The sequence below is a fragment of the Pleurodeles waltl genome, chromosome 1_2, assembly GCF_031143425.1.
Source record: "Pleurodeles waltl isolate 20211129_DDA chromosome 1_2, aPleWal1.hap1.20221129, whole genome shotgun sequence".
In the NCBI taxonomy this organism is placed as follows: Eukaryota; Metazoa; Chordata; class Amphibia; order Caudata; family Salamandridae; genus Pleurodeles; species Pleurodeles waltl.
In genome coordinates, this window is record NC_090437.1 from 295,797,598 (window position 1) to 295,815,762 (window position 18,165).

The 18,165-nt window shown below is 44.0% G+C and overlaps 1 protein-coding gene and 1 long non-coding RNA gene across 2 annotated transcripts in view; one reads left to right on the top strand and one right to left on the bottom strand.

Moving 5' to 3' along the window:
- The window catches only part of LOC138299795 (alcohol dehydrogenase 1-like), a 119,220-nt gene that overhangs the window by 100,086 nt on the left and 969 nt on the right, over positions 1 to 18,165 (bottom strand). The window lies entirely within an intron of this gene.
- LOC138299809 (uncharacterized) overlaps positions 17,252 to 18,165 on the top strand; it is a 282,390-nt gene continuing 281,476 nt past the window's right edge. Inside the window, exon 1 of the long non-coding RNA XR_011204837.1 lies at positions 17,252 to 17,829. This is a non-coding gene — a long non-coding RNA (uncharacterized lncRNA). The remainder of the gene's footprint in view (positions 17,830 to 18,165) is intronic.

Here is an 18,165-nt window from a genome sequence, read left to right on the forward strand (position 1 = left end):
AATGCCCAGGGAGGATGCTTGGCGCTGAATCAGGAAGTAATGCTGCCAACTGCCCAGTACGAGCTAAATGAGTAAGAGGAACGCTTGGCTTCTGGAAAACAGCCTCCTTGGGTCCCAGTGGCTGTAAATGGTGAGTGCTGGGAAAATACACTCTGTCCACTGGTTTTGTTTTTAAGTACATTAGTTTTGGTTCTGTCCATACTTGTGTCACTTGTATTCAGTAACTTTCCCCAAACTTCTGTCTTTCCAGTAACTTTGATCGAAAATGACACTAAATTGTTATTTAAGCAGCAAGCCTTCTTCTCCCCTGTTCCTTTTGACTAAGCCAAAGTGAAGGTAGAGCTTGCATAACTAAAAAAGAGAGCACTTCTGATCTTTGCTCTCATAAGAGATTATTAAATATGTACCAGTCACTATGCAAATACTACTAGCATTATACAACAACCTCAATCAGTGTTTACTTGTAGCACTTTCGATGTCTAGGCATCTTTTCAGCTCATTGGCAAATACTGTATGAATGAAAACTGTCATATTGCTAAGTAAAACGGATCTATGTGTTGAGTCCAGTTTAAAAAAAAAACCCTCAACACAAGAACGCTCCATACAAAGAACAAAGTTTATCAGGATTCTGGGAAGTGCAGATCGCAGCAGCTATGGAAACGATTACAAACTTAAATTTTGTCTCTAGGGAAGTGAATTTGCATTCCTAGTTGCCCAAACTACATTCAAAACTTGCAAAAAGTGTACATTTCAAAATGAAGCGACTGGACCCTTAACATCTCAGCTTGCAAGTGGTATTTGGTTTGTCACAGCACTTCAACAAGTACAAAGTAAGCAGCAATGAGGAAGGGGGTGGGAGATGGGTCAAACTGCGAATTGGGAGGGGGGGTGGAGCGACACAATTTCTGTGCTTTCTGGTGTTGAGTGCTACTACCTAACAATATTGCACATGCTGACTTCTTCAGACGGGAGGAGGGGAAAAGGAAGGATCAGTTTGGTAGAGCACTTCAGGGCTGAGATAAAGCACCGGGCTGCTGTAAGTGAATAAATAAATTAAAAAAAAGAAAAAAAAAGCTGATTCAAAGCACCATGGTCGCCATGAGCGTGAGCACGAATGAAACACATTGTGTTGCAAATGTTTGCTCCTTTTAACTCTGGTCAACTAAAAAAAATGCCAGATCTAATTTATGTGGCAAGAAGAGTCCAGTTCAGAATTTACAATGCCAACAGCTCTGTCTCATAATTTCATCTTTTCCTGCCATGTATTGGTGGTCACTGGTGGCTGCTGACATCAACAATCAATACTCCTTAGTGCAATCATCTCCTCGTCTCTCATTACCTCACATATTGTAAATCTCTGAACCGAAATTGGAAAATAGAATGAAAATAAATAACTTTTCCAGTCTTGTTAAAATAAAAAGTCTTGCAGGCATTCTTGGTTCACATTTCAACAAGCAGAGAAGCCTGAGAAGACTTATGGCCCCAATAAAGGAGATATAACATTGCGCACAGGGCATTGTTTGAATGCTGGCGGGGGGGCCATGGAGAGAGACTGGAGATGCGATGTGAAACTTGCGTAGCTGCGCATCATTGCTTTTACATTCTACCAGAAAGGGCATATTGTGGCTTTCGTGAGCAGTGAGCTAAACGACCGGGTGTTTGTTTTGTAAAATAAGCTTATTTTAGAAGCCAGAGGTAAGCGAGGACAGAACTGGATAAAGCCAAAACAATTGTCAGCGACATGGGAGGAAATGGGAAGAACGGAATGCTGAAATAAAGGTCGGACCACAAACACCCTAATTGAAGGATTGCTGGTTGTGGGGTGATTTCACATTCACAATCCAGTATGCATTTGAGTGTTTTGTTTCTACTGGTTCTGACTGGGAGCTATTCTTGCCTGCTTGAACTCATGGATGAGGGAAGGCAGTGTAGAAGCCAGTATATGTACCCTATCCTAGAGGACGAGGTGATAGAGAGATGGTTTTATACGCTAACGTACTGGCTGGGCTTCCACATGCTGTGGTAGGGCGTTGATAATGCCACCCAAGCAGGACCCTGACACCAGGCAGATACATATCTCGGTAGCACTTCCAGTGAGCCACCTTCACTTCCTGGATCAGGGGAAGATACGAAATAGCAGGGGCTGGAGTAGAGGGGGCTGTTCCAGGCAGCACCTGGTGTCTGCTGTTTCTGGCAACACTTGCTGGGCCCTTTAAAATGAACAAATTTTGATTAAATCTGCTTCAGGGAAGCCACTGTGAGATACCTTTGAGCTTTAAAACATGTGTAACGCATTGTCAAAAAACAATTGAAAAACTACTGATATTGCTTTTGTGTTGCAAATACACCTATATACATGTTCAAGTGCATGCCAATATTTTAAATTTCGACAGTGCGTGGCATTAGTGGCCTGCCTTGGGCAAGCATATATGAAGCAAATGGGAATTACCTGTTGTTGTACCCATTATTCTATAATTCACCAAGTGGCTTCTGCAGAGATGGAGAAGAATGACGCATCTATTGTCAATCTTAGAATACATTGAAGATCTCAGTGGAAAATGGTTAGGATGAATGGTACAATACGTCAGGACTGAAATGTGTGTATCACCAATAGTAAAGAGACTCTCTTGTTGGGGTGACCACTTAGTATGAAAGACATTTATGTATCTGCTTCTGGCCTCAGTCTCCTTTAAGCAGCCAAAAGGCTAAAAGATGTAATAGAATTGTAATGCCCAGCAGAAATTACCGTATTCTGTAATTCACAATTTGATCTTTTTTTCAAAATGTTCTTATGGTGGGGAGCCCACTGCAACCCATTATTCCTATGGACTCACTTGCACATTATACTTTGATACAAGATCATTCTAGTGGTCAACTACAACTAGGGTGGAAATTTTAGACCAGACTCTCCCTATGTGAGGACATATGTCTTATATATTTCTGTATTCAATAATTTTAGTATCTGGGACTGTATGTTCTGATTCAAAGATCATGAAAAACATAATATTGAGCCCTGCCCCTTAGTTCATTATTTAGGAATTTCCTGCTGCTAGCAATATGTAGTCATTACGCCCCTATATGTTGGTTTATTGTCTGTATACCCATCGTCGTTCTCTTCCTAGAAGTTGTCATGGATACATTAGAGCCTATTATGTGCTCCATGACAGTCCACAACAATTTATTTTCATTGTGTCCTTTTTACAAATAGTGTGTGGCAAGTCGAGTTGTTACTTTCCTGCATCTGATGTTACTTCTGTATTCATTAATCCTCATGCGCTCTTTGCGTGAGTTCATGCCCATATATCTAAGACCACAGGGTCAAGTCTTCAGATAGATTACAACAACATATCAATTGTAACTCCACCAATGTAATCTCAGAAGTGGGCTTACATACATTACGACCACCTTGGATGGCCTTATAAATTGGCATACAGCGTAGTTGACACATAGTGTCCTATGACAGGAGCAATCCTTTGGGGATTGCCTCCTCTTTGCTTTCTTGTCTAGGATTTATGTGAACCATTAAGTCAAGTAGGTTGGAGCTCATCTTGAATGTAATTCGAGACACCCTTGTTCTCAATAAATGAGCTACAAGCAACAAACTGTTGGATCATCGGACCGGTGCATAATAACAATCTAGAGGATCAAAAAATTAACTCTTTCCATTATTTGTGTGGAATAGTTCAGATGTGTATGTTTTGCTATTAGGACCTCTGCTTAGTTTTGGAAGAGCATTGACGACCGTAAACACCAACGTATTCATAAGAACTGTGCAATTGGGAAGTTCGCTCTTAGAGGGCGAAAACTCTTAAGAACAGCTTTTTACGAGTTGTCTGTTGGTGTTAGACAATTACTTATGCTAGCTAAGGATTGAAAAATGCTGATAAGCAAGGACAAGATGGGCAGTTTGTGTGTGTGTTTTTTTTTAAGAAGCTAATACCATTCACTATCTTAATTACGCGGTAAATACCTAAAATAAGGTGCTTACTGACCTCAAGTCACACTTCCGTATCACAAAAACATCGTCGGTGTGTAGAAGCCCTGCCCTTTCAATCCTCGCCGCAGTCCGCCAGCATGCAGCTACATGAACCGCTTACAGCCGAATAACTGGCTGCCACTTTGGTGACATTACAGCCCGGGAAAGCACCGGAACTCAATGGTTTCTCTAGCAAATTCCTCAGACTATATATGCCGCAACTAGGCGTGCATTTGCTGGGGGCGTTACACGTGACACTTAACAATTTTGGCGCGACGCCAATTTAGGGGAAGCTGCCTCTCTTTGTTTCGTAAGCCAGGGCGGCCGTCCGAGGCCTGTTTCTTGTACAGCCCGATCTCCCTCCTGTTACGTTCCCAGTCATGCCAGCTGGGAACTATTATTTGAAGGCCACGGCGCTAGTTGGGGAAATAAAGGACACGGACACACGTCTCTGTTTCATGCCCCGTATCCCTGCACTTTCGTGCCAAAAAACCCCGGCTCTTTTATTAACTCTTTACTTGCCTCAGGGCTAAACCAACTGCCCCTCTGTTCCCAGGGTGATTTCTCACACGTGTTACATCACACGCTGTGAGCACACCCCCGCGCAGCTAGTACGTTCTAATGACGTAGACATTAAATCCAAGTTGAGGAGGAATGTTAACTAAACTAACAATGGCAAAATACACACCATAACTGACCTTCTGACATATGATCTCCTAAATTCCATCGCAGGACCACCCTCGACCCTGAAAAGTCCACCTATGACAGCACATAGTCTTTCAGCTTCCCGGGGACGGAGATGTGGGGTCGTAGATTATATCGGCCCATACCTTCTCTCCTGATGATTGCAGATGGCACCTCGGCTGTAACTCTCTCCTCACTTCCTTCACATACTTTCAACGAGTGGTTGTCTCTTTCTTTCAGTACTTCGCTGGCCTGGAAGGGATTACCCAGCAATTCTCCCTCGTCAGCAAACGATTGTCCATTGTTTTCTTCTGTCCCTTCAGACTCCTGTGGCTTTCCATGGTATAGCTTGAACCATGAAATGTTCCTCGTTACCGTCTCACCTTTCCGCGTTGCAGTCACTAGAGTTCCATTTACTCGGGCAACTGTCCATACTTCGGGTTCAAATGGTGTTTTGAATTTTCCACCCGGATGTCTGCTCTTCACGAGGACCACGTCCCCGGCTTTCAAATGCCTCATCCGAGCCCTCCTTTTCTTGGACATTCTCTCATTGTGAGCATATCTGTTTTGCAATTTGGTTTCCACTTGTTTTTGTTTCGTTGTTGTTTCTCCCACGTGAGGGATGGTATCTCTCATCTCCCGTTGGATACAGATTGAGCTCGGGGATGCCCCCGTCGTGCTGTGTGGCGTCAGACGATACTCTCTCAGGAATTCAAAAATGGCACAGTCTATATTCTTTCCTTTTGCCACTGCAATTCTCAATACTTTATTTAGGGTCCTCATAAATCGCTCTTCTTCCCCATTGGCCCGGGGCCATCGCGGCGTGATTTTTCTGTGTTGGATCGCATGGGATGCCAGATATGATGCAAACTCCTGACTTGAAAATGGGGGACCATTATCCGTCCTTAGCTCTTGTATGATCCCATGGGTAGCCATTATTTTCTCCAGGCAGGGTACAACCCTCTCAGTGACAGTAGATTCCAGCAATTCCACCTCAGGGTATTTTGAGAAGTCATCTATGACTACCAACATGTGTCGTCCATCGGGTAGGCTTCCTAGGTCTGCACTGGCTCTCTGCCATGGATTGGTCGGGATGTTTTCCGTGATAATGGGGGGTGGTGGCTCCATCGGCCCCACCAGTTGGCAGACATGGCACCTTTTTATTGTCTGCTCAACACATGCATCCAGGTCTGGAAACCACACGTTACTTCTCAGTCTCGCTTTGGTTTTCACAATACCCTGGTGAGCAACATGGGCCAAGTCAACTGTCCTTTAGTTATCCCAGCAAGCCTGAGACAAACGGTTACCTCGCAACAAGCAGTGTTCTGACGACACTGCTAGTTCATGTCTGACTCGGAATAGAGCTTGCAACGTGTTAGTGGCCTCTGCGGTCCTCAGAGACAGTGATGGAAGATGGCACCTGCTGAAACAAAATCTGACACGTGATATTGCCATCTGCAGAATCTCGTCTTCTTTGGTGGCCTCTTGTATTTCGGTCAACGATATAGGCAGGGGGCGAGATCTCTCTACTACCAGCCTCACATATTCTTCTGTATGTTCTATTTCTTCCTCTTCGCGTGCTGTGACTGGTCGAGCATGTCGCGATAAGTAGTCAGCGGGATTCTGGGTCCCTGGGCGATATATGACGGAAAACTGGTATCCCTGTAACTGAAGGATCCATTTCTCGATTCTCGGGGGAGGCTGCGACGCTGTTTTGTTGAATAGCGGTATGAGCGGCTTGTGGTCGGTGTATATTTCAAATGGGTGACCGTATATGTATAAGTGGTAGTGACGACACGCCCAGTTTACCGCTAGTGCCTCTTTCTCTATGTGAGAATATCGTTGTTCCGTTGGCGTCAGAGCTCTGCTGGCATATGCCACGGGTGCCCACTCGCCTTCTTTTCCTTTTTGTGACAGCACAGCTCCCAGACCGACGGGGCTGGCATCTACGGACAGCTCCGTGTCCTTGGCAGGGTCAAAGAAGACTAAGGTTGTCTCTGCAGACAGTGCTTGTTTTGTATCCTGAAATGCCTTTTCGTGTGTCCGGTTCCATTCCCACGGAGTATGCGATTTTGTCAGCTCAGGTAGCGGGGCGGTGAGGGAGGTCAGATTTGGAATAAATCTGCCACAGTACGTTACCATTCCCAGGAAGCTACGAACACCTGTGACCGACGTGGGGGCCGTCGCTGACTTGATGTCCACCACTTTCTCTGGGTCAGGTCGAACGCCCTTCTGTGAGAAATGGTATCCAAAAAATGCGATGTCCTCTCTCAAGAATTCACATTTCTCGCGATGTAATGTCAGTCCATTTTCACGTAGTCGTTGGAACACCGCTCTCAGCCTCTGTAGATGTATTTCCACCGTGGATGCATGCACTAGAATATCATCACTCACATTGATGACCCCTTCTAAACCGGCCAGAACCCCTCTTATTGTGTCCTGAAAAACTTCTGCCGCACTGGCAATGCCAAAACTTAGGCGTCGATATCTCCTTAGTCCCACATGGGTAGAAAAAGTGGTGATTGCTCTGGACTCAAGAGCAGGATATCATCAGCTCATGTTAGCTCCGAAATCCATTTTGGAGAACCATTTTGATCCACTGACTTCGGTCACTATATCGTCAACCGTGGGAGTTAGGTGACGCTCTCTCCGAATGGCAACATTGGGAAGGCGCATATCTACGCATATGCGTACCTCCCCTGGTTGCTTTGGTTTTCTGGTGACAACAATGGGCGACACCCATGGAGTTGGTCCTTCCACCTTTTCAATGATGTCTGCCTCTTCCAATTTTCTTAGCTTTCCACCTAAGGCCACAGGTGGAGACGGAACTATTCGCCTGTGCTTGAGTGCTACCAGCTCTATGGAATTGTCTATGTGCAACTTCACCTGACGGTCCTTTAGGCAGCCAATACCTTTGAACAAATCAGCATATTCCTCTTGTAGAGTCTGCAACTCTTCCGCATGTATGCTGAATGCAAACGCCACCAATTTTAGTTACTCAGCTGCCGGACGGCTGAAGAACATTCCCGTCCCGATCTTGGTGACATACACTTTGGCTTGCACCGTTGTCTCATCATGAGTGATGCTTGTTCTGAATACTCCTGCCATTGGGAGTGGTTTTGTCGACCCAAACGCAAACACCTGTACTGCCGTGCGGCGGAGAGGCGGATGATGTGGCATTTGGTCCAGTGTTGATTGCGCTAATATGTTGATTGATGCCCCAGTGTCAATTAGGGCAGTTACTTTGTGTCCATCTACTTGCACCTTGCATTTTGGAATTTGTTTTCGGATTTGACTACCTGGTTCAGCAGCATGAATGATGTACACTGTACCTTCTGGCTCATCGTCATCATCCATGTCGGGGATGAGATCTGGGGGTTCGATTGCTTTTGCTCCTTGACTTGTCCTTTGAGTGTCTCCCCTTGCTCTGTAATTGGAACGGCAGACCTTTGCAAAATGATTTAATTTTTGACACTTCGTGCATTGTTTCCCTAGAGCCGGGCATTTGCCTTGATGCGGGAACTGTCCTCCGCACATATAACAAGATCGATGGTTGTTAGCTGGTTTTGTCTTGTCTTTTCTTCTTGTCGCAACCCCTGAGGCAACAACATTTACCGGTTCTGTTTTAATGTTTTGTGCGAGCGCTGACTCCATATGGGTAGCTCTAACTCTGGATAGTTCTTTTGACCTGCCCATGGTCAGCATGTCCTCCATTGTCATGCCTGGGATCTGCAAAATGTGCTCTCTCAGTTTTGTGGAGTGGCATCCTTGAATAAATTGCGCTCTTATTTCATCATTTGGGTTTGGTAGCATGCACGTGCTAGCCAGTTCCTTTAATCTTGCGTAGTAGGTATCTACCGACTCTTCTGGTTGTTGTCTGGCTTGTCGCAGGATGAATCGCTCATAATCAGGATTTGCCATTGGTTCAAAGTACGCCGTTATCGCTCTTTTTAGAGTTTGGTAGTTGAATGGGGGTCCTTCTTCCGTCACTGTTTTGCTGATTTTGTGTAACATCACTCCGCCCATGTGCAGCAGCATGGGCCTTTGTCTCTCCGGGTGTAGTGCGGTGGCTGCATAATAATTTTCTAGACGTTCCACCCATAGTTTCCATTTTGCGGCTTGCGCTGATGGGGGCCCTTCCATCATAAAAGGTTCCAATGCTGGGACTGTGGCCATATTGTTGATTTTTTTTAAATTTATTTGTGAGTATTCCTTTGATGTGAAACTGTTTTTGTGCCTAAAGTCACCTGTGTCTAAGCTGTTCTCTTTCCTGCATATAGTTCTCCGGGCGGTGCAATAATCACTTCTCTCGTTCCCAGTGCTTATTAGCAGCGTCCGCTGCGGAGCGGCACCGCTCGGTCAGCCGCGTGGGTCTGCTCACCTTCGTCGCCAGTTTGTTACGTTCCCAGTCATGCCAGCTGGGAACTATTATTTGAAGGCCACGGCGCTAGTTGGGGAAATAAAGGACACGGACACACGTCTCTGTTTCATACCCCGTATCCCTGCACTTTCGCGCCAAAAAACCCCGGCTCTTTTATTAACTCTTTACTTGCCTCAGGGCTAAACCAACTGCCCCTCTGTTCCCAGGGTGATTTCTCACACGTGTTACATCACACGCTGTGAGCACACCCCCGCGCAGCTAGTACGTCCTAATGACGTAGACATAACACCTCCTTAGTTAGGAGTTTGACCTCGATATTAAGGTCCTGGCTATTAGGTTGATGGTGCACATGCCTGTCCTCGTCCACCCTGATCAGGCTAGCTTCCTGCCCCACCCGGCTACTTGTCATAATATCCGATGTGCCCACAGTGCCTATGGTCTTGGTGGATCGACTTTGTCAATGTCTGCTAATAGTAACGTCGATGGTTGACCGAGCCTTCGATTTAAGGAGTTGGGAGTACCTTTTGCGCTTCTCCAACAACTAAATTTCAGGCCCTGATTCCTCCCCTATGTACGTTTATTATATACTGAACTGACCTCCTTGGTCCGGGCTGCGGGTCCTGACCCATTTCCTATCTGACTGGCACCAGACAGGGCTTCTTATTGTGCCCATAATTGTTTGCCCTGGCTATGGAGCCTTTGGGCACTTGGGTTAGAATAGACGCCCAGATGCGGGGATTCGAGTGGTCAGTGGGTTTATCTGACATCATCAGCGTATAGGGCGGTTCTGTCTTGTTCTTCATGACATACCTGAGACCATAGGATCAGGTATCCTACAAATTATGCAAGCCTTTGGCGAGACCTACATGCTATAAAGGAACATCATTAAGTCTGTGCTGCTTCCATTGGGTGGCTCACTGGGAGACATGGCATGGTCATCTGAACTGACATTGGCGGTGGAGGGGTTTAAATAACTTGGGTTGTTCCTCTCACCAGTTCATAATGTCTCTTGGAACCAAACATGGCCCCCTTATTCACACGTGTCAATGCCTTTTTTCTACTTTGGATAATTCTGAAGTCGGCATAGGAGGCGTGGTAGTGAAACCATCTTAAAGATGGCTGATCTACAAACACAGTGCATCCCTCTTGGTTTAGACAGGTCAATACACTTCTGGGTCAGGTCCTATAGGGTGGGGTGCATCATGCATAGCTCTTCATACTTGTTTTCAATCTACTTTCTGCTGTGGCATTGCACAGACGTGCAATCATATTATGCTGCATCTCATTTACAGATTCTCAATGATTGGTGGTATTGTCCACATGACGATCTGGTGTACGCAACCAAACAGCGAGCAATGGGTGACAATTTGGTGCTTGACCTGTTATATGGCAGGACTAGACACTGGAGGGAGTGTACTTGCGACAGAGATAGTGATGGTTTGGAAGCAATCCCTTTGCCCTGCAACAGCAGCATCTCCCGCGTCAGTCGCCCCCACCAGCCTATTTTACACTCTCCTCCAGCAGGTGGTTCGCCTGATGGGCTTTAGGAGATAGTATGGAGTTACCGATTTGGTACCCAGTGATGCCATGCATTCCAGTATCCTTAAATAGTTTCAAGAGCTCCAATCTGAATATAAGATACATTGCAGCCAATTTTATAAGTATCTGCAATTGTACCACGTCATCTTCCCATTTTATGTACCCTCTCGGACCTTCTAGACTTTAGTCCTTTAGAGTGCAAGTTACTGATGGGTGATTTAGCCAGCCACAAAATTTCTAAAATATATCAATCTCTTGTCACTTATAATTACACTATGTTTCCTGCACTTCGTGTGCCATGGCTCGCTGACCTTGATGACATAGATGATGATGACAGGGCTGAGGCAATGGAGGCCCATCCAAGGAGTGGCAATTCCACCCCACCTGCGGCTGATCCAAATAAAATACCTACATTGAGCCTACTACACAAGACATCACCTATGGAGCATGGGTCTCATGGGTTCTCCCAGGTGTCTGCACTGTGAGACTGAGGAAGGCCCATTTTTCCACACTGTATGGAGCTGCAGCGCATTGATAAGCTTCTGGAAAGGGGAGGTATCCTTTTTGAGTGAGGTTCTCACCTCGGTCATTTCTTTTCCACTAAAGCTGCTTCTCCTCCACAGTATGGAGGGAAGAGGCGGGAGCAGATAGAAACACCATTTAATATTTCTTAGGCTCACTCTGCCGAAAAGGACATTGATTGCCAAATCTTTTGATGTTTCTGGAGTCACCACCTAGCCCGAAGTCCATCCCCCCCGCTTCAACATCACCAGGGGCTGCTACACACTAGCTTTCCATAGTCGGAGATTGGCTCCAAGATCAGGCCTTCGCCATACAGACTGGCATATTACTGAGTCACAATTGGAGGCCGAAATCAGGCTTCATTTCCCCGCATAGCTCAGCCATGCACTATGATTATACACTGCATCTGTATGAGACTGTGCATACTGCTTGGGGTGCTGAGGCGGGCGGCCGGAAGTTCTTAGCGCATTTGTTTGTATTTACATGCTTTTCTTGGGGTTTTATCCTACAGAATCCTCATTATGCATATCCCCTAGTGGGTCTTTTTTGCTGGCAAAATTCAAATAAAATTTGTTGTGGAAAACAAAAACATCGCCAATGTAACAACCCCATAGTCTTATGTTATCTTTAAAGAGGTTGTTTTCCGACTGTAAGTTCACAGTTTCTAGATTACATGCATCAGCATTTCATCTCAACTTACTTTAAGGTGAATGCCAATGTTGTGGTAGTCTGAGACACGTCTAACAGTTGTTGAGGGCTCTTTACAGGCTTTAAGATTAGGCAGAGACATTCAATTAAGACAAGCATTGGCAAAGCCAGTAGGCCTTGCCTTTGAAAGCCAATAACTGAACATTTGGCTTTGACAATGCTTATTGTTATTGGCAAGCAACACTGCACATGATGCTGTTCAGCAACAGGGATGATCAAAAACAAGCAAGAAAAGGTCAAATGGCTGGACCCAACACATTTATACACACATAGTTATCCACAGGCACATGCATAGTGATGCATGTCATGACACAGCAGCTGCCATTTGTTACATTTAATTTTCCATTGCAATATGGTGAACACCCATTTTGGAGCGTGTGAGAAATTGGTTTGTTGGTTGAGGAGGGTGAGTGTCACCCTGACAAGTATTGCAGCTGTTGCTTGAGAAGGAATCACAAACGTCACTAAATTGCCCTGTGCTTAACCCTCCTGCAGCTTGGCACAAAAGCAGTCAGGCTTTCCTTAGTTTCCACAAACATTAATATTGCTTCCATTTATGCAGCACACAAAGCGAAAACACAACAGACGTAGAAACCCACACCATTTTTTAAATATATAGTAAAATCTAGATTTTTGGTGTTTGGTTCTGATTAATAAATTATGTGGCACCAAGAGATATGCAATTTGAAATATTTAAGTAGGTACAGCACCTAAAAGCACAAAGTGCTCATTGTGACTATCTCCCGGTCCAGGAAGACCAGATAACTGAGGGGGGTAACTTTTTCCCCTGGACTAACCTCGTTCTTGTACCTAGCACACACTGCACATTCAGGCCAACCGTAATGAAAAGTTCTGTGCAAAGAATCTAATTTGTGGTGGAGGAGACTGCTAGGATTTGGTAGAGGGTTGCGGACAGTCCCTATGGCATGACCAACGTGAAGCCTGGCCTTCTTTTCATCACTGCAGTGCCCCACAGGATCTTCGTGCTACAAACAGTCATTGCTGGAACTTCACTTTTGCTGTCACCGCAGACTGCGCTACAGCATCGACAAAGTGCATACCTCGCATTTTCTGCTGTCATAGGCAGTTACTTTAGCACTAAGAGTTGAGTTTAATCGCCAAAACGATGCTCAGGTAGTTTGCACCAAGATCTTGCCACCCACAACAATCTGCAGTCATGAAGAGGCCAAAACTTCAGGATTTCTTCGTTTTCTTCCTGGAGGACTGGGAGGTACCTCTTGGGGATCAGTAACTCACTCCAGCAGAGCACAAACGTTTTTCACTACATTCACTTTCACTGCACCATCACTATAGGAGCACCGTAAGAATGACTTGTAAAAAAAAAAAACACAAAGATAGAATAAAATATGAATTGTTGACAAAATGTTAATTGTTAAACACTCTTCAAACATATGGTTTACCAGGAAGACAAGGGTTTTACTTCCCCCTGTAGGACCATTGTTTAATTACTTATTTAACTACCCAGGATCTAGGGTTACAGGGTATGCCTCATTTTCTCTAAATACTTTCAGAAAGTATGCATTTCTCTGCATTTACTGCTCTCTATACCTTACAGCGCTTAACTGGACTGCTCTTCTGGAAGGACTTCTGGCCTGCTTGTTGCCCTGCTGGCCCCTGACTCTTGCAGTCTCAGGGCTATCAGAGTCCTACCAGCAAACAGAAGACATGCTCAATCCAAGCCCTTGGAGAGCACTAGTGGGGGAAGGCAATGACTTCACCAAAGAGAAGAAAATCCAGCATGTTGGAAAATCGATGCAACATTTGTAAAATTCAATGCAATGCCTGTTGGATCGATGCAGTGCCTGTCTTGCAGCTGAAGAATCACTGCATCACCTGGCGAATCGATGCATCACCTCTTGTCTCTTCACAAAGCATTCTGGAGTGTCCACGCATCATCCCTGGGCGTCAAAATAGTTCCTCACTGCGATGCAGCGATAAGACTCCTAGAAATAGATGAATCACCTTGCTGTGTGAAAAACGATGTGTTGTTTTTTTCAGTGTAGTGAAGGCGACACATCGCTTTACTTTCCAAAGCATTTCTGCCTCTGCAGCCCTGCGTCGTTATTTTTTACTCATCCCTGGTACTGTGTGTTAAAAGGATAAAACCACTGATTCTTAAGGATTGAGACTTCTTTACACCTTAAAGTGATAGCTCGACTTGTGCATATTGGATTTTAGTTGTTTTGGTCTTATTTTATTCAGATAAATATTATCCATTTTCCTAAACTGGTGTGGAGTACTTTTGTGGTGTTTTCACTGTATTACTGTATGAGTTATTGCAGAAATAGCTTAGGCTTAACTTTACACATTGCCTTCTGCCTGCTCTGTGCCAAGCTAAAGGATGGTGGGAACAGATCATTTAGGTTGTGTTGTAACTTCGCCAAAGTAGGAAATCACAATCCTAATCAGGGTGAGGTATGCACCCTGTCCACTAGAAACACAATTTCTAACAGAAATGTTTAAGCCTTGCAACGGGTTTATTTTGCCAAATAGGCCTGAGACAATTTTAAACTACCAGTTTTGTCATTTAAACATGCAGACAGGCTGCAAAGAGCTACTTAAGTTGGTGGCACAATAAGTGTTGCAGGCCCACTAGTAGTACCTAGAAAAGGGGTACTGCATTTACCTAGGGCCTTTTACTTAAATACTATCAGGTAAATTAATTGTGCCACTTGGGTTTGAACAAATTATACCAGGTTGTAAAAGAGAGAGCACAATTCCTTTAGCACTGGTTATTATTGGTAAAGGGCACAGAAGCCTAGAAACGGGTTTAGAAAAATTGTTGTGTCTGTGTCTTCACACATAAGGACATGTAGGTTCCAAAATGTGAATTAACTGTGTATGTGTTGTCATTCCCGCTTGTGCTGTTGAGAAAGAACACACTTTAGTATATAGCACACTTCTCAACTTCCTTTCAGTCATTCACCAAAGATTTCATACATATTAAACAGGCAAGAATTGGTTATTTGACCACAGCGTACCTAACTCTGCAGAACGTGGGAACTCCTGGCAGTTAGTTAACGAACAATAGCCAGTTACAACAGAGTTTGGCCGCAGTTGAGTATATCAGTGCACAAAAAATGTGATAAGCATTTTAGTGACGAAACTCTGCTCCTTCTAGAGTTTTGACTAAAACTCCAGAGATTGCTAAAACCTTAGTGCGCTGAAGTTAGCATATTAGGAGTGGAACGCCGCTACGGTTAGGAATTGGTTAGAAGTCATGTATTTATACTTTGATTGCGTGTCTTGCACATGCTCAACTACTGATTTGTTTTCCTCCACTTTTGCAGGTACGATGTCAGTGCAAGATCGCTGGGAGGAACTGAAGACTCGCTGCTTTTCGAGGTTGCTGCAGCACACCGTACTCCAGGAATTAGGTTAGTTGAGATCACAAGAGACTTCTTCATCCAAAGGCACCATATGCCTAGCAAAGGGCACAGTGCTTGAGTGAAGCCTTTTATAAAGTTCCATTCAAAATGGCAGCTGAGATTATGGCAAGTCTTGTGAGAGACTTCAACTTTCTGGGTGTGGCCTAATTGTCTCATGTTCTTGAAGTGATGCGCATGCCTTTTTATCTTGGCCACTTGAGATTCGTGAATTTGGGCCAAAAGTGCCATTTTAGTTGAATATATGATGGAACAACTAGGTCCTAAACAACTACTTGCCTAAACCACTACTGCTAAACAACTAAAACGTCTCTACAACGAAGTACTGAACACCTACTGTCTAAACAACGATTTTGCCTGAATAACGATTGCCTGAACAACTAATAAACCATTAAAAATTTTTTTTAAAATACCTTAGAATAACAGTTGCCTGAACAACTAATTTTAAGGTATTTTTATTTTGTTAATAATTGTTTGGTGAAAACCGTAAAAGAAGTGTAGGAATTGGTTTCTGTGAAAGAATTCATGTTTATTTACTATTGTCTGCCTATAATTGGATGGAGAGTGCGTTTAAAGAGGTTATTTCAGAGACCCTGCGACTGAGAAGCCGAATCTTAAAAAAAAAAAAAAAAAAAAAAAAAAAGCAAATGCCTTTGACATGGGTGTATGGTATGCAAACAGTTTTTGGAGACATCCTAATTTTTGGAATTCGCAGAACTGCCAGGAATACATTTTGCGGAAATTACGACTTCCTTTGCTTGTGAGCCCCATGACCCTAACGCTCCACTGAGCACAAAATCAGCCCTCGCGAGATTCACATAAATGCATATTTGGACTCCACATCTTTTCTACAATAGGATTACATTATCAGTTTCAGCTCCTGACTGATTCTATTTCTCTTTTTCACATGGAGTCATGCTGCTTACATAGCAGTAAATTGTCGGCAATCTTAAAATATTTGCGAAGTGTTCTCCAAACCCATGCTTTCTGGGGCAATACGTGTTTTGCAGCTCATCTCCTAAAGGTAGTTGTTGTTGGATAGTGATGTTTCATGCACCTCAGAAGCCTGATTTGTGCTCACGTTGGAGGCGCGTTGTTTAGCCATCTTTTTGCCATTGACATCTTTCATAAGGTGACATTTGCAAATAATCAGCGCCAGAAAAGGACATATTAATGTCACACCTGCTTGCATCTCTAGAATTCTTTTGGTGGCATGGCTTATATCAGAGGTCAAACCCCAGGATTGTTCTCTTTGGTGTGTTCATGAGGATAAGTATCACAGGCATTTGGTTCCAGCTTGGGCCTTCCATATTTCACAAGTTCAATGTGCATATTGGCACATCTCAAACATTGGGGATACCATATTATTATATTTTAGTGGCGCTCTAAAGGAGTTTCAAATGTATCTCTCCTGACAGAAAGCCAACCAGAAAATGACGTCAACACATGCAGCCAACATTAGTGACAACTGAAATGAAATTTCACATTTGAGGAGCTCTTGATGAGCCAATGAAAGCTGTTTTTTGCAGAATATTGTATTTGTTGTCACCTTCTGGCAGTGACGTTGAGGCTGCTCCTTTGCCTTACCGAAGCGTCTTTCCTTATTCCAGAGACATTTTGACCGGAGAATCTCCCAGAGAGGCCCTCTCACCACCAACACATTTGCTCATGTGAATGGCAACTATTTTCAGAACATGGATTTCACTCAGCTAAGAAATATTGATGTCTTACGTTTGCTATAATGAATGTTTGTTTCCATAATACAAGCTAGTTCAGCTTTGTTCGTCCTGCCAAATCAGTTTAATAACAAAAAAATATTTAACTCTAAGTGCAGATTAAGTAGCTCAGCCAGTTTTTCTTTTTAGTTGAGCACTGCACTTTCAACAGTGCCAAAAACCTTCGGGCACCTACGCCTGAGTTTTCGAATACCAAACCTGCCTAGGCTAGATCTCATGCCACGCTCCTGCCCCACCCTACACCCCCTGCCTCATTATCTAACTCCGTCAGGTTCTTTTCATCCCTGTCTCACTTTGACCGAGCGAAAGAGAGGGCAAGGCGTACAACGGAGAAAAAAGGAACAAGAAAATGGTAGGACTTCTTCACGTTAGTACCGTGGCGGAAAATAAGTCCCGTAGGGAAATGAGTGAAAGTGGCAAAAACTGGCGCACACGACGCACTGAAAGTTACTCATTCACTCTACTGATAACACATTCGTCACAAGGCGAATCATGTTCTGGTCTGAGATGGAACTGATTGGAAAACTACCCCAAACTACTGAAAGCGCTGCAATGCCATACCTGTGGAGATAGTGAGCAATCCAAATGCTAAGGTTTATACATCTGGCTTTATGGATTTGGATACATTTTTTTAAAGAATTGATAAGTGATGCAAATGGTAAAGGGAAGGAAAGAGGGAAATGAACATTGACAGAAAGTGATGAAAACATAAAAAGGCACCTCGAAACGCTACTTGTGAAATATTTCCAGGGGCTTGGTGTGTAACAAAGGACCAACTGTTTATTTCTAAGGATTAAGACTCTTTTAAACCTTCTAAAAGTGGTATTTCAACTTGTGATTATTGGATCTTTGTCGTTTTGACCTTATTTTATTCAGGTAAATATTATCTATTTTTCTAAACCTGTGTGTTGTATTTTTGTGGTGTTTTCACTGTGTTACTGTATGATTTTACATAACTACTTTACACAATGCCTTTTAAGTTAAGCCTGACTGCTCAGTGCCAAGCTACCAGAGGGTGGGCACAAGATAATTTGGATTGTGGGTGACTTATCTTGCTAAATGCATAACTCTTCCATAACACATAAACATAGGAAAAGGAGCACTCGGGTTCTCCCCACTATATAGATTAAGCTGGCTGTGCCTTCTCCAAAATAGGGAGCACACGTTCATCTCCGTATTTTTCCTGTTACTCAAACTGCAAAAGAGCACCAC